The sequence below is a fragment of the Vanacampus margaritifer genome, chromosome 1 (genome assembly GCF_051991255.1).
Source record: "Vanacampus margaritifer isolate UIUO_Vmar chromosome 1, RoL_Vmar_1.0, whole genome shotgun sequence".
Taxonomy (NCBI): domain Eukaryota; kingdom Metazoa; phylum Chordata; class Actinopteri; order Syngnathiformes; family Syngnathidae; genus Vanacampus; species Vanacampus margaritifer.
The window spans coordinates 37,753,915-37,766,267 of NC_135432.1; the positions used below are offsets into that span (position 1 = coordinate 37,753,915).

At 42.8% G+C, this 12,353-nt stretch overlaps 1 protein-coding gene across 4 annotated transcripts in view; it reads left to right on the forward strand.

Moving 5' to 3' along the window:
- Positions 1-2,096: 2,096 nt before the first annotated feature.
- Positions 2,097-12,353, forward strand: part of stat6 (signal transducer and activator of transcription 6, interleukin-4 induced) — a 63,432-nt gene continuing 53,175 nt past the window's right edge. For all 4 annotated transcript variants that reach the window (XM_077553500.1, XM_077553485.1, XM_077553493.1 and 1 more), the window contains exon 1: positions 2,097-2,461. The gene's annotated coding sequence lies outside the window, so the exon portion shown is untranslated. The remainder of the gene's footprint in view (positions 2,462-12,353) is intronic.

Genomic DNA, 12,353 nt, shown 5'->3' on the forward strand with positions numbered 1-12,353 from the left:
AAGTCCGTGGCATATACCCCATTAGCGTTCACGTGACAAAGGAAGCAAGCGAGCTAGGTCGGGTGCGCAGGGGACGCATATTGTTTTGTTTTTCCACACGCAATTAATTATGCAGCTTTTCTAAAAGATTGTTTTAACATTGATCAGTAAAGTGTTTATTTAAAAAAAGAAAAAAAGTCCTTTCCAAAAGCACCACTAGGGGTCTACCTGTGCTTGCCAGTGAAGACTGGTATTGGCACTGGTATCGGTAGTCACCCATCATAGTCAGGATGATACCACCACTGCCTCATATTGAGCCAGGAAAAACCCTGAAACAAGTTTTTTGAGATATGGGGATCAAGCTGAGTTTGATTTGCAGGCAAAAAGTTGAAAGAGTAGCACTTTATGACCGGCCGTAGTAAACTCCGCTCACTTCACAAGCAGCAGAACAGTTTGGCAGATCGTAAAAAAATATTTTAATAGGGGGTTTCAAGCTGTTTCTTGTCACTCCCATCCAGTTAAAGTTTACTGTCAAACTAAACAAAAAAACAAAGAGAATTATGTGTTGTGTATTGCACCAAACCACATAATTTTGCCTTTGCTACGTCTGTTTAAAATTAATGCTAACAAACACTGCAAAACACCATAGACAAAAAGCAAGCAATAACTGGGGCTAGTTGATATGTTGTTATTGTATCAATATCTAGATGTGAACCTTTAAGATAACACACACAGACACACACCCACACACACAGCACGAAAAGTAAAAATAAATAAATTAAGATGTGGACAGCTGGACCATTACTGAATCAGAAGTCAAATTGAGAAATCCAGCTTATTAACTTGTACACATAGTACACAGGTCACGATTTGGCAAATTTAATATTTTTGCAAATAATCTACACTTTTGGTCAGTCTGCACCTGCGGGTGTCATTTTTACTAATGATTGATCAATCATAAGTGTTGAAAATGGCTTCTTCTCATTTAATTATGCAATGTAAATGGTTAAACAAACATGCTGTTTTTGGGCTCTCCTGAAAATTCAAAAAGAAATTGAAGTTTGTAACAAGATCCTGGATACAAGCGGCCGAAATAAGTTTCCTCCGCAGGGTGTCCGGGCTCTGCCTTAGAGATAGGGTGAAAAGCTCGGTCATCCGGGAGGAACTCAGTGTCGAGCCGCTACTCCTCCGAGAGGAACCAGTTGAGGTGGCTTGGGCATCTGGTTCAGACGCCTTCCTGGAGAGGTGTTCTGGGCATGTCTCACCGACGGGAGGCCCTGGGGACGACCCAGGACACGCTGGAGAGACTATGTTTCTCGGCTGGCCTGGGAACGTCATCGGCCGAGCTGGTTGAAGTGGCTGGGGAGAAGGAAGCCTGGGTTTCCCTGCTAAAGCTGCTGCCCCCGCGACCCAACCCCGGATAAGCGGTAGATGATGGATGGATGGATGGATGGATGGATGAATGGATGGAAGTTCGTAACATTTAATTAATACATGCTGTTGGAAAAAAAAATCCCTCTTAATTTTTTTGGGGGGATAAGAAGTAAATGAAAATGAGCTGATGAACTAATGTTACAAAAATGTAATCAAATTAACATAAAAAAACTGACCTGAATGAGAATAAATGGTCTTAATTAAGTTGGGGAAAAAAACTGACAACTTGTTTATTATTATGATTATTTTTTTATTTTTTGTAACCCACTGTAACCAGAATGGCTACTTTAGGGCAATTTAGTTAGATATGAAATACTGTAGCTTGGTTAGGAGACTGGCTTCATGCTGGGAATTAACTGTAATTTATGCTCATTGTACTGTATTTCATAGGTTCATTAGTCAGTCACAAAATGATGGTGTAATGGCCAAATACATTCGAAGTCATGGATCAGTAATTACATGTGATCTGGCTTTGACAGCAAAAACTGTTGCCACAGCTCCAAGCAGAAATTAATTTATCAGCAATCACTCTACTTTGCCTCATCCAATATGGCGATGGCATTGACGTGTAATTCAGTGCGCATGTGTGTGCGCCATATGAGATCTACTGTTGAGAAGGCTTTTACTGGAAATGTACGCGCCTTTTCAATGCTCCACCCTTTCTCTATTCTCTGGAAGTTGACTCGCCCACGGTGGCTGCCCAGTGCACACAGAGTCGATCCACCCATCCTGACTCAGAAGAGACTGAAAAACGGATTTGAACTTCTGGACAGAACACATTCCTCTCTGGAGATGTGACGTCAGAAGGCGTGCAATTCCAACTGCACCTGACGTCACCTACGCACACGAGCCGCGTCGGGAAAGCAAGGCAGGAGCGAGTTGCCTCAACAGGGAAGTCAAAACAAAGTACGCTCGTCCTAAATATCTTAAAGTGGATAAAAGTTGAGACTAAGAAGTCGAACTGTTTGTGGACAAGTTGGGAAGCAGCCTGTGAGTAGAGGAAACAAACCGGAACCGGAAAATTGTCAAACTGTCAAACGAACTAACGGTAAGCAAAAATGCATGATTCGTGCACTCTAGTCTTGGTCAATATTGCGACAAGATTGTTTATTATTTTTGTATTATTTACTTTGACGTTCTCATACTTGTGTGTACTTTCGGTTTCTGTTGTGCGTGAGCTAAATCTACACGCGAGCATCTTGTCTGTTGGTCATGTTTTATGTTTCCCATTCACTACATTAGATTTAGACGAGAAATTAAGACAATTTCTCCAAGTTAGTCCTAGTCCCAACATGGGCATCACATCACCCTCTCTACGTGTTGCTGACAGCTGTCACTTTGTCTAGTAAACATGCCATAAAACCAATCCAGCATGCTGTAGGTCAATTGACAGTTCCGAACATCCGGGCATTTCTGATATATCCGCAATGCAACGCAATGCAAATGTTTCCTTTACAACAGAGGTGGGCAATCTCGGTCCTCGAGGGCCGGAGTCCTGCGGGTTTTGGAGGTTTCTCACTTGCAACACAAGCTTATACCAATCAGGTTTATGCAGAGCTTGCTGATGAGCTGATTATATATCAGCTGTGTTGGAGAAGGGCAACATGCAAAACCTGCAGGACTCCGGCCCTCGATACCCACCTCTGCTTTACAAGGTGAAAGCAAACTGCGTATTCTATTGCATTTGCCTGCGAGGCTGTGACTAGCATATTAAACCAGGAAGATTGTTAGAGTAGCCAAACAACATTTGATCAGATTTTGAAATGAAAATAATCTTGACTTGATTTGTGACGTAGGTGTGGAATTTTCAATCAGCATGCTAGACATGAGCAAAGCTTGAGAGACTAGCTCACTGACTGGGATTACACTGAAGGTAGAAGTGCTCAATTCCATTGAATGTCTGACTGATTTCTTTGTCTGTGTATTACTGTATTTCCATGTACATTTTAACTAATTGACATAAATTTCATATGACTGTACTTACTTTCACTGATTCACAGAACTTTTAAAGCAACCTGCATGCACTGTAATTACAAATTACATGTAAACAACTGCACAAGTGTCAACACCAGATGGGACAGTATTACATAATACATAATAAATTCAAATATTAAACATCACACAGCATTTAGTTGGCCTGGGCTAGCTCTTCCGACCATTGATTTAAAGAGAGTAACCTGCTTATTTTTTTAATTTATTTTGTTTTATTTTATATATTTATATTTTATATATTTTTGCTTATTTAATGATGGACACACCTTACGTCATTTACAGCAGGCATTTTTTTAATGTTTGCATTTATGTTCTTTGGACAGATTCAGGCATGTTTATGTCACTAATGATGTATTTAGATGACGTCAAGCTGGTTTTGGCAGCTACAGGATATATCATCTGCGTTTTTGCTGAGGTTGCATTGTCAGATATTCAATACTTATCATAATTTTCTCCTCATTTGAAAGAGTCCTGATTCTGATCTGAAGAAAATAGTTGCTAATTACTTGCATGGAAACAAGTAGAGAAGCTTGCTGACAAACTGTTTCCTCTTCATTATGTTTCTGTCAAATGTCTTCGAAGGGGCAGTTTTACTTATTTAGTTTTATTACTATACAATGTTGCTTAAATTGGTAGGAATATACAGGGATTTAATAGTTGAAACCACAGCCCACATAGAGGCAGAGAGATGGATTTTGTAATTTCCTGTGCAGTAATAGCTCACTGATGGATGGGCTTCCTCCCAGATAATTAGCAGTTAAATTTCCTTTAGAGCACTCCAGGCTTCTCACGCTTGTTACACAGTTAAATTATGTACTGTCACTGTACACCAGGTAACAATATAATTGTGTTTTATTTACTTTGTTAGTTCCATTTAAAGAATGGATATAACTGAATAATATACAGTAGCACATTAAATTTGGGCCACAATGCTAATGAAATTCCATTTTGGCCAAACATTAATCATTATACAGACATTGTTCTTAGTATCATTGTTAGTTGTCATCCAAGTATAAATTAACCAGTCTAGTATTGATCTTTTAACCCTATAACCTTCACACCCAGAAAAAAAGCTCTAGAAAAAAATGCTTCTTTGCATTATTTTTCCCAAAAAATAATGCAAAGAAGCATTTTTTTCTTCGTTTAAAGAAGCTTAGTTTAAAGAATAACAAAAGTGTTAAAATATTTACACTGTACTGACATTCATGTAATATGCACAAGCTCAATTTGGAATGTTTTGTTTACTTACTGGCAACCGTCCCCAAAAAGTGCCAATGATCGTGCAAATACATAGTTTTCTAGTATAGAAACAGATTAAAAATATATTACCACTTGAACGTGACCTGTTGGATGCCGTATGCCGACATTGCGCTCATGAGTTTACACACCCCGGCCCTAGGGTTTGTAAACTTTCAAGCACAACTGTAGTAATCTGGCGACGAAGCATCACTTTGCATCGCTGCCGTATTCTTTTTCATTGTCCCATGGGGTGGTCACATTTTTTTTTCTTTTTTCTTTATGCCCGCGTTGCTTTCAGTGAGAAAAGTCTTTTGATTGGAAGTGTTGAGCAAAAGTGGGTCAACAACAAAAACGGAACCATGGTGGTTCAGGGATTCTGTGCAGTCTGGGAGCCGTTTGTGGAAATTTTTGTGAACTACGCACACAGACAGACTTTCATATGAAAGTCCATTGCTACGCCTTGTTGTTGTCGGGTTACGGCCGACAATAATCGTGCTAGACTCTCATTAAAGTTTTTTTTTTTTAGAGTAAGCATTGATTTTGAGGGACACGACTCCAATTTTCGGGATGCATGAATTGAGCTTCAAACACACGCGTGACGGTTAGTCACCCGAGCTTGGGGCAGCAAAAAATTAGCTGAACACTACCGCCACGAAATTTTGAACGCGGGTAAAACCCTGTTTTACCCTCGGGTGAGCCAGAGGCATAATCATTTTTTCAACAGACCCCATGGTTATAAAAATATTGATCTAGACAAAACAATTGAGCCATGATTGGTCGTTATCTGAGCTCTGAGCACCTGTGATGTCATTTTCAGTCGACAATATGTGGCAAAATGTGTTTTCAAAAGTATTCATTTTACATGACAAATAATGAAGTTATCAAATTATTTCTACACAAAATATTAACTTTTTATTGCTGAAAATGGCTAAATGAGTTAAGTATCACTTTAAATAATAGAGGAGACAATATCTTGTACTCGCTTGTACTGTGTGGCTGTCTACAAAGTCACCCATAAAGGGGAAAATACCTTGGTTTGTGCTATTAACCTACTTCCCTCATTGTTTGGATAATTTTTTATCTTCTACTGTTCAACATGCCTAAGAAAAAGGAACCTAACCTTAAATCCAGCCAAATGGAATTAGTACATGCTATTTTCAACAGTACTGGACAATGGCAAGGCTCGGCCACACCTAGGCAAGCAGAAAGAGGTTACCACAGGTAGACCATCTGTGGGTATCTTTTTTCTCTTGGTGATAGTCCTCTTGGCTGGTGATATTGAACTAAACCCTGGGCCTCAGTCTTCAACTGGACTAGCCTTGCGGCTAACTGGATCACCCCCAGTGGCAGTTAGACTACCACCTCTGTTGGCTAGCCAAACACTACTACATTCACCTCTGCTAGCTGAGTTGATATCCCAGACGGCTGGGCCTCTACCGTTGCTGGCTGGGCTAATTCCACTACCGGTTGGACCTTCACCTTTGCAATCAGGGCTAATATCATTCCCAGCTGGGCCTCAACCTCTGCTAGCTGGGCTAACACCACTGTCAGTTGGATCTCCACCTTTGCTGGCAGAGCTAACACCACTGCCTGCTGTACCTCCTCCACTGTTGGCTGGGCTAACAGCACTAACAGTTGGACCTTTACCTCTGCTGGCTTGGCTAACACCACTGCCAGCTGGGCCACCATCTATTCTAGCTGGGCTGACAACACTACCGGCGGGGCCTCCACCCCTGCGAGCTAGACCAACACCACAGCCTGCCGGGTCTCCACCTCTGCGGCCTGGGCCAACACCATTCCCAGTCGGGCCTTTACCACTGCGGGCTGTGCCAGCACTGCAGCCTGCCGGGCCTCCACCTCTGCGGGCTGGGCCATCACCGCAGCCTGCCAGGCCTCCACCTCTGCGAACTGGGCCATCACCGCAGCCTGCCAGGCCTCCACCACTGTAGGCTGGGCCATCACAGCAGCCTGTCAGGCCTCAACCTCTGCAGGCTGGGCCAACGCCACCGCCAGCCGGGTCATCCCCTCTGCGGGCTGAGCCAGCACCGCAGCCTGGCTGGCCTCCACCTCTGCGAGCTGGGCCAACACCGCGGCCTGCCGGGCCTCCACCTCTGCGAGCTGGGCCAGCACCGCGGCCTGCCGGGCCTCCACCTTTACGATCTGGGCCAGCACCGCGGCCTGCCGGGCCTCCACCGCGGCCTGCCGGGCCTCCACCTCTGCGATCTGGGCCAGCACTGCGGCCTGCCGGTCCTCCACCTCTGAGATCTGGTCCATCACCGCAGCCTGCCGGGCTTACACCCGTGCGGACTGGGCCAGCCCCTCAGCCAGCCTGGTCTCCACCTCCAACATTTTCACTAGTGTTGTTCCGATACCAATACTGCATAAAAAAGTGGTATCGGTGAGTACTAACAAGGATGCCAGATCCACTTACCTGGACTGTCCTGTTAGGGTACCTCAGGGATCAGTACTTGGACCTCTATTATTTTCATTATTCATTAATGACTTGTTTGACGTCTGCCGAAATGTAAATGCCCAGCTCTATGCAGATGGTGCTGTTATTTTCACCCATGCAAAAAACACAACAGACGCTGCTCAATTGTAGCGATAATTAATGTTGTCTTTTTGGACGAATTAGTAATTTGATCGGCGCTTGAGGAAGTCATAATTCCCTCAATCGTCTATATTGCGGCACCACGTTCTGTTTACTTTCAGTTCTGGAGAAACACAACAAATAAAATCCAAATCCCCATTTATTTATTCATAATCTGAAGTTGCCACATTCAATGTTCGTGGTTCTTTGTATTAATAAAATAATTATTAATCCACTCGGATACAAGCACGATTGAGGCTGAATTAAATTTAGAAAAACATGCATTTATTCACTACGGTTACACATACGGAATCAAAACACTGCCTACCTAACTATCATACGGTGAAAAGAAAGGGAATAAAAATGAAGCTAATAAAAATAAGAAAGGAACAATTTAACGAGGGAGAAAGGAAATGTTTGACTTGCCAAATCTGTAAGATATTTGAAATGGAAGTTGCACCAGCGATATGTCAAATTGGCTATGAGGCGTGCAACTTACTGGAGTTAGTTGAATCGAGCTAGCGGAGGGAAGGTCGATTGAAGAAAGAAAGGAAAAATTGCTCCCAAAAAGGCAAGGAAAAAATATATAAATATTCCACAGTTAAATGAGGTGCGACGCAGCTCGGGGCTCCCGGCAGATGAGGGGCGGTACAGCTCGGCTCAAGGTGGATGGCGCTTTCAGGCTAGGTCGGGAGGGCTTTAGCCGGAGTTGTACTCTCGGCGCGCAAGGAGGTCCGCGTCTTAGCTGCCCAAATCCAGCTGCTGAGGCCGAGATCCGCTGCGTGGCTGCGTCCCGAGAGAGACCAGCCGTTGAACCAGCTCGCGCCGTGACAGGACGCTCGGAGGATGGAGTAGGTACGGGTTGACGCACGGGGTGTTGGAGTGCCCGCTGCCAGAGCCCAAACTGTGGTCACTGGATGACGCACGGGGTCACAATTCGTCGGCGACTTTGTGCCACCGAGGTGGGATCAAACACAAAAAGGGGGGGAAAAAAGAAAAAGGGATAGCAGAAAGTCTGTCTGGCAGGTGGTGGGCGCCACCGACCCAACCCTACTGTGAACAGAGTTTCTAGTTAAAGCTGCATTGCGGTGTTTGTCCTTTTTACTTGTTTTTTTTTTTTTGGGAGATCTCAGTATTGATCATTTGAAATGTCATCATCATTGTTCTCCCTTTTTTTTTTTTTTTTTTTTTTTTTGTATGTGTGTGCGTGCGTGCGTGTGTGCGTGCGTGTGTGTGCGTGCGTGCGTGCGTGAGAAAAAAATAAAATAAATAAATAAGAATTCCCATACCGTTCACCTAAACCAAACACTTCAAAATCCAGCCAGAGTCGTGGGGCCGCCAGGAGACCCGAAGGGGGACCAAAGAAAAGAAAGAAAAGCGAAGCCCAGCACCGACCAGACACCACCCACCGGGCCACTAACCTTCACCAACCCCAGAGACATCCAAACTCCAACAAATCAGGGAAACCTCAAGGGCCCAAAGGAGAAACTGAGGAAAGGTAGAAAGGACAGACGAAGCAGAGTGAGATCCACAGACACCAGCCTCCACCGAATCAATGACCTGAGGGAGAAACAAATTGTGTCTGAGTCTCGATAGATGCTGGTGTGGTGGATCTAGCACGCATGAAAATCTCCACCAAAGAGGGGAGCCGTCGACCCCCGCCAGGACAGAGCAAGCGCAACACCTCAGGGCCCCCCAGGCCGCGGCCGCGCCAAAGGACGACCCCCGGGCCCCGGGCGTCCTTTTTACTTGTGACTGCCTCCTCTGGCCTAAAGCATAACTGCAGCCTCTGTGTCAAGCTCATGCATGGTGCGCGGGCAAGTACGTGCGCTTGAGTAAACCCTTAGTTTTTTCAGTTTTCTTGAAGTCTTGGGCTGTGCTTGAAGCCGGCTTTTTTTTTTTGGTTCCATCCCAATTTTGTCTTACACTATCTAACACAACACTATATTGCCCAAGGGATGACCTGTGCATGATGTCACGTCACCCGCCTCACACTACTCCACCCCTCCCCAACCCCAAGAAACTGAACTGAAGGGAAGATTCAAGCTGATAGACGCAGTCGTAGGCTCTTTGTACTGTGGGGATTATTGGAGCATGCATAATGTAGAAAAAGCTTTAACATTATTATTTTAAAATTTGTAATGCATCTTTAAAACCACTTGACACGTAGGGCCTGAAATCCATAGAAATATACAGTACAATAAATCTGTCCTGTATTGGGGGGGAGACCAAGATCAATATGTGTCTTGAATAATACCCAGCGGGTAATATGACGAAATGCTTTAAAAGCATCCACAAAAAAAGATTAACATAGTGCTGAATGCTCATTTAAGCATTCAGTAGTCAATGATCTCTTTCAGAATAAAAACACTTAATTGATAGTTTGTGTACAGATACCTTTTATGTGTTAAATGTAAAAAAAAAAAAAGTACACTTTAAATCACTTTACCTGGGATTGTGGGATTGTATACCAGTAAGCCACTTACTGTAAGCGTGCTCATGCACTCTAAATGATGCAACTCTGCCCACTTCTTATTCTCTGGAACTTGACTCAGCCCACTGTAGCCGCCCCTAGTGTCTACCCTGGCTGACTGTCAATGGCTGAATCCCATGTTAGCTTTTCACAACAGCAGTAAGCTAAAACACATAAATAAATACAACATTTTGTTGTGACAGTTAGGGCTGGGTATCAGAACTAATTTTCTGAATCAATTTGATTTCAATTCACAAGAGTCCAATTCGATTCAATTGTGATTTTTTTTTAAATTTCAATTTAGTTCAATATCGATGAATATACCTAGGCATATATTTGTGGCACATCAAATCCTTAAATATCAACGACATGATAAAAACTCCACAAAAAATTAAATTTCAAATGAAAATACGCGGACAGTAACTGGTCAAATGATTTTGTTTTTTTTTTTTATTAAATGAAAGTTAAACATGTTATAAAACGTTTCATACATTCGATTGACATCAGCAAGGATGAGTTGAAAATACTATGTTTATAATTGTAATTCAATAATTGTTTTGTTTTGTTGGTCTAAAATTTTCTCATAATGGTCTAAAAACAAGGTTTACTAAAAATTGAACTTAGTGATTCACGCAAGAACCCTGTAATGATCGCTAATTGTACCAACGTCAGCAAACAAATTCAAGTTGGATTTGTAACTTAATATGAGGTATTACAGTGTTGCAGAAATAATCAGGCCAAGCAGCTAAAAATAATAGTTTATCAGTTTGAACATTAAACATCTTGTCTTTGTAGTGTATTCAATTAAATATAGGTTGAACATGATTTTCAAATCATTGTATTCAGTTTTTTATTAATGTTTACCACAACGTTGCAACTTCATTGGAATGGGGTAGATGCCAAGGCGAAGGCGGGACTTCTGGGTTTCACACTTCAGCTTTGTTTCCGTTTCGCGACGTGTGGGCCGCGTCCCAATGCTTGCGCTTCCGCCTTTGTGCCCCTCGGTCGCGCGTTCCCATCGACGGGTGTGAGTGTATAGTGTGTCTGTCCCAGTTGTCCGAAGCATTTTAGAGAGCTATGACCATCGGCGGGAGCGTGCTGTTGTGGGGCGCAGGGGTGGGGGTGCCAATGTTGGAATGCCGCCATCAGTGGCCGGAAACTGCGCTGATGTGTGAAACCCGGAAGTCGGATGTCCGGCATCTACCCCATTGGGTTTGTACAGGTAACTGGATTTTTACTGGCTCAAATTGAGATAGAGGTGGTACCATTCTGACTATGATGGGCGATTACCAATACCAGGTATTGGTGCCAATACCATTCTTATTTTAGGGTATTCGCGGCGGTGACCAATACCATTATCGGCTGCCCTCCTGCAGCCGTTTATCGATCATGAACTAGAAATTATATGAATTGCCATTAATTTCATGCAATGTTAAGGAAAACTAATATATTGGGTTGTAAAGGTCTTTCTTTAAAATCATCTGTCAATTTTGGGTGGGGAATATTATTTACTAGTGGTATTGGTATTTGGTATCAGTGTCGGTGACTACTCAAGAGTTGCGTATCGGTCAGGAAAAAAAGTGGTATGGAACATTCCTAATCCTGACCATGCGCCATGAAGTGCATGTATTGTGTAAATTAACTGACTCGCTTTCATCTTTTACAGGCAACATATAATGCGCCCATGTTACAATAATAATTAAATAATAAATGTTCCAATAAGGATATGACTATTATCATGTTAAAGGATTCATTCATTGAAACGGTTCTGTCATAACATTTCAAGTGGGAAGTATCGACCACTGTTTTTTCCAGGATTCAAAATATGAATTTCCGTTGCATGATATGGCGACGTTTTAATGTACATACAGCCCATCAAATACACATAAGCTTTCCCATATTGACCATTTGCACCAAGGTCACGTAATCACGTAACTGCCCTATGACGGACGGCGGAAGGAAATGATTATTGAATGGAAGTGGACGTGATCCGGAGCGACTTAGTGACTTAGCGACTGCTATTTTACAAATTAAAAGTTATTATTGCCCATAGAGCCATGGAATCTACTACTTCAACCGAAGTTCGCCTGTCAGTCGAAGTTGCACATTTAGTCGGGACTCATAGAGCGCGATATTTACTTTAGTTGGAGATCGCTAGTTTGGAAACAGCTCTTACCTTCTGTTGCATGCTGTTTTTACCAAGTTAATCAAATCGCCAACTTTGCCGGAATTCACAGCGCACGACCTTATATCATTATGTAGTCAATTCTGTCTCTTCTCCTTACACCGGGGCTGATTCAAAAGCTTGTCGCTGGCTGAGTCTCTGGGACGAGATACTACGCTTTCGCCGGGGGACAATATACCTCGTAATGAAAAGCTAAAACTTGTTTATCATGCTAACTGACTAATTTTTACATAGTCCGTTCTATACTGAAACGCTGTGATGATGTTATGTTAATATGTTTACTAGCATGGAACAAATGACTATCGTAGTGGCAAGCTATGCAGTAATTTCATGAATATTACTGCGGCTCCAGAGTGAAAAACTCCAAGCACAAAGACGAAATCCCCCATTATTAAACAATCAAATGCACTTAATAGTTTTGAAGAAAGTACATTTTAAAACTAAGCTGTGTGTTCGTGCAG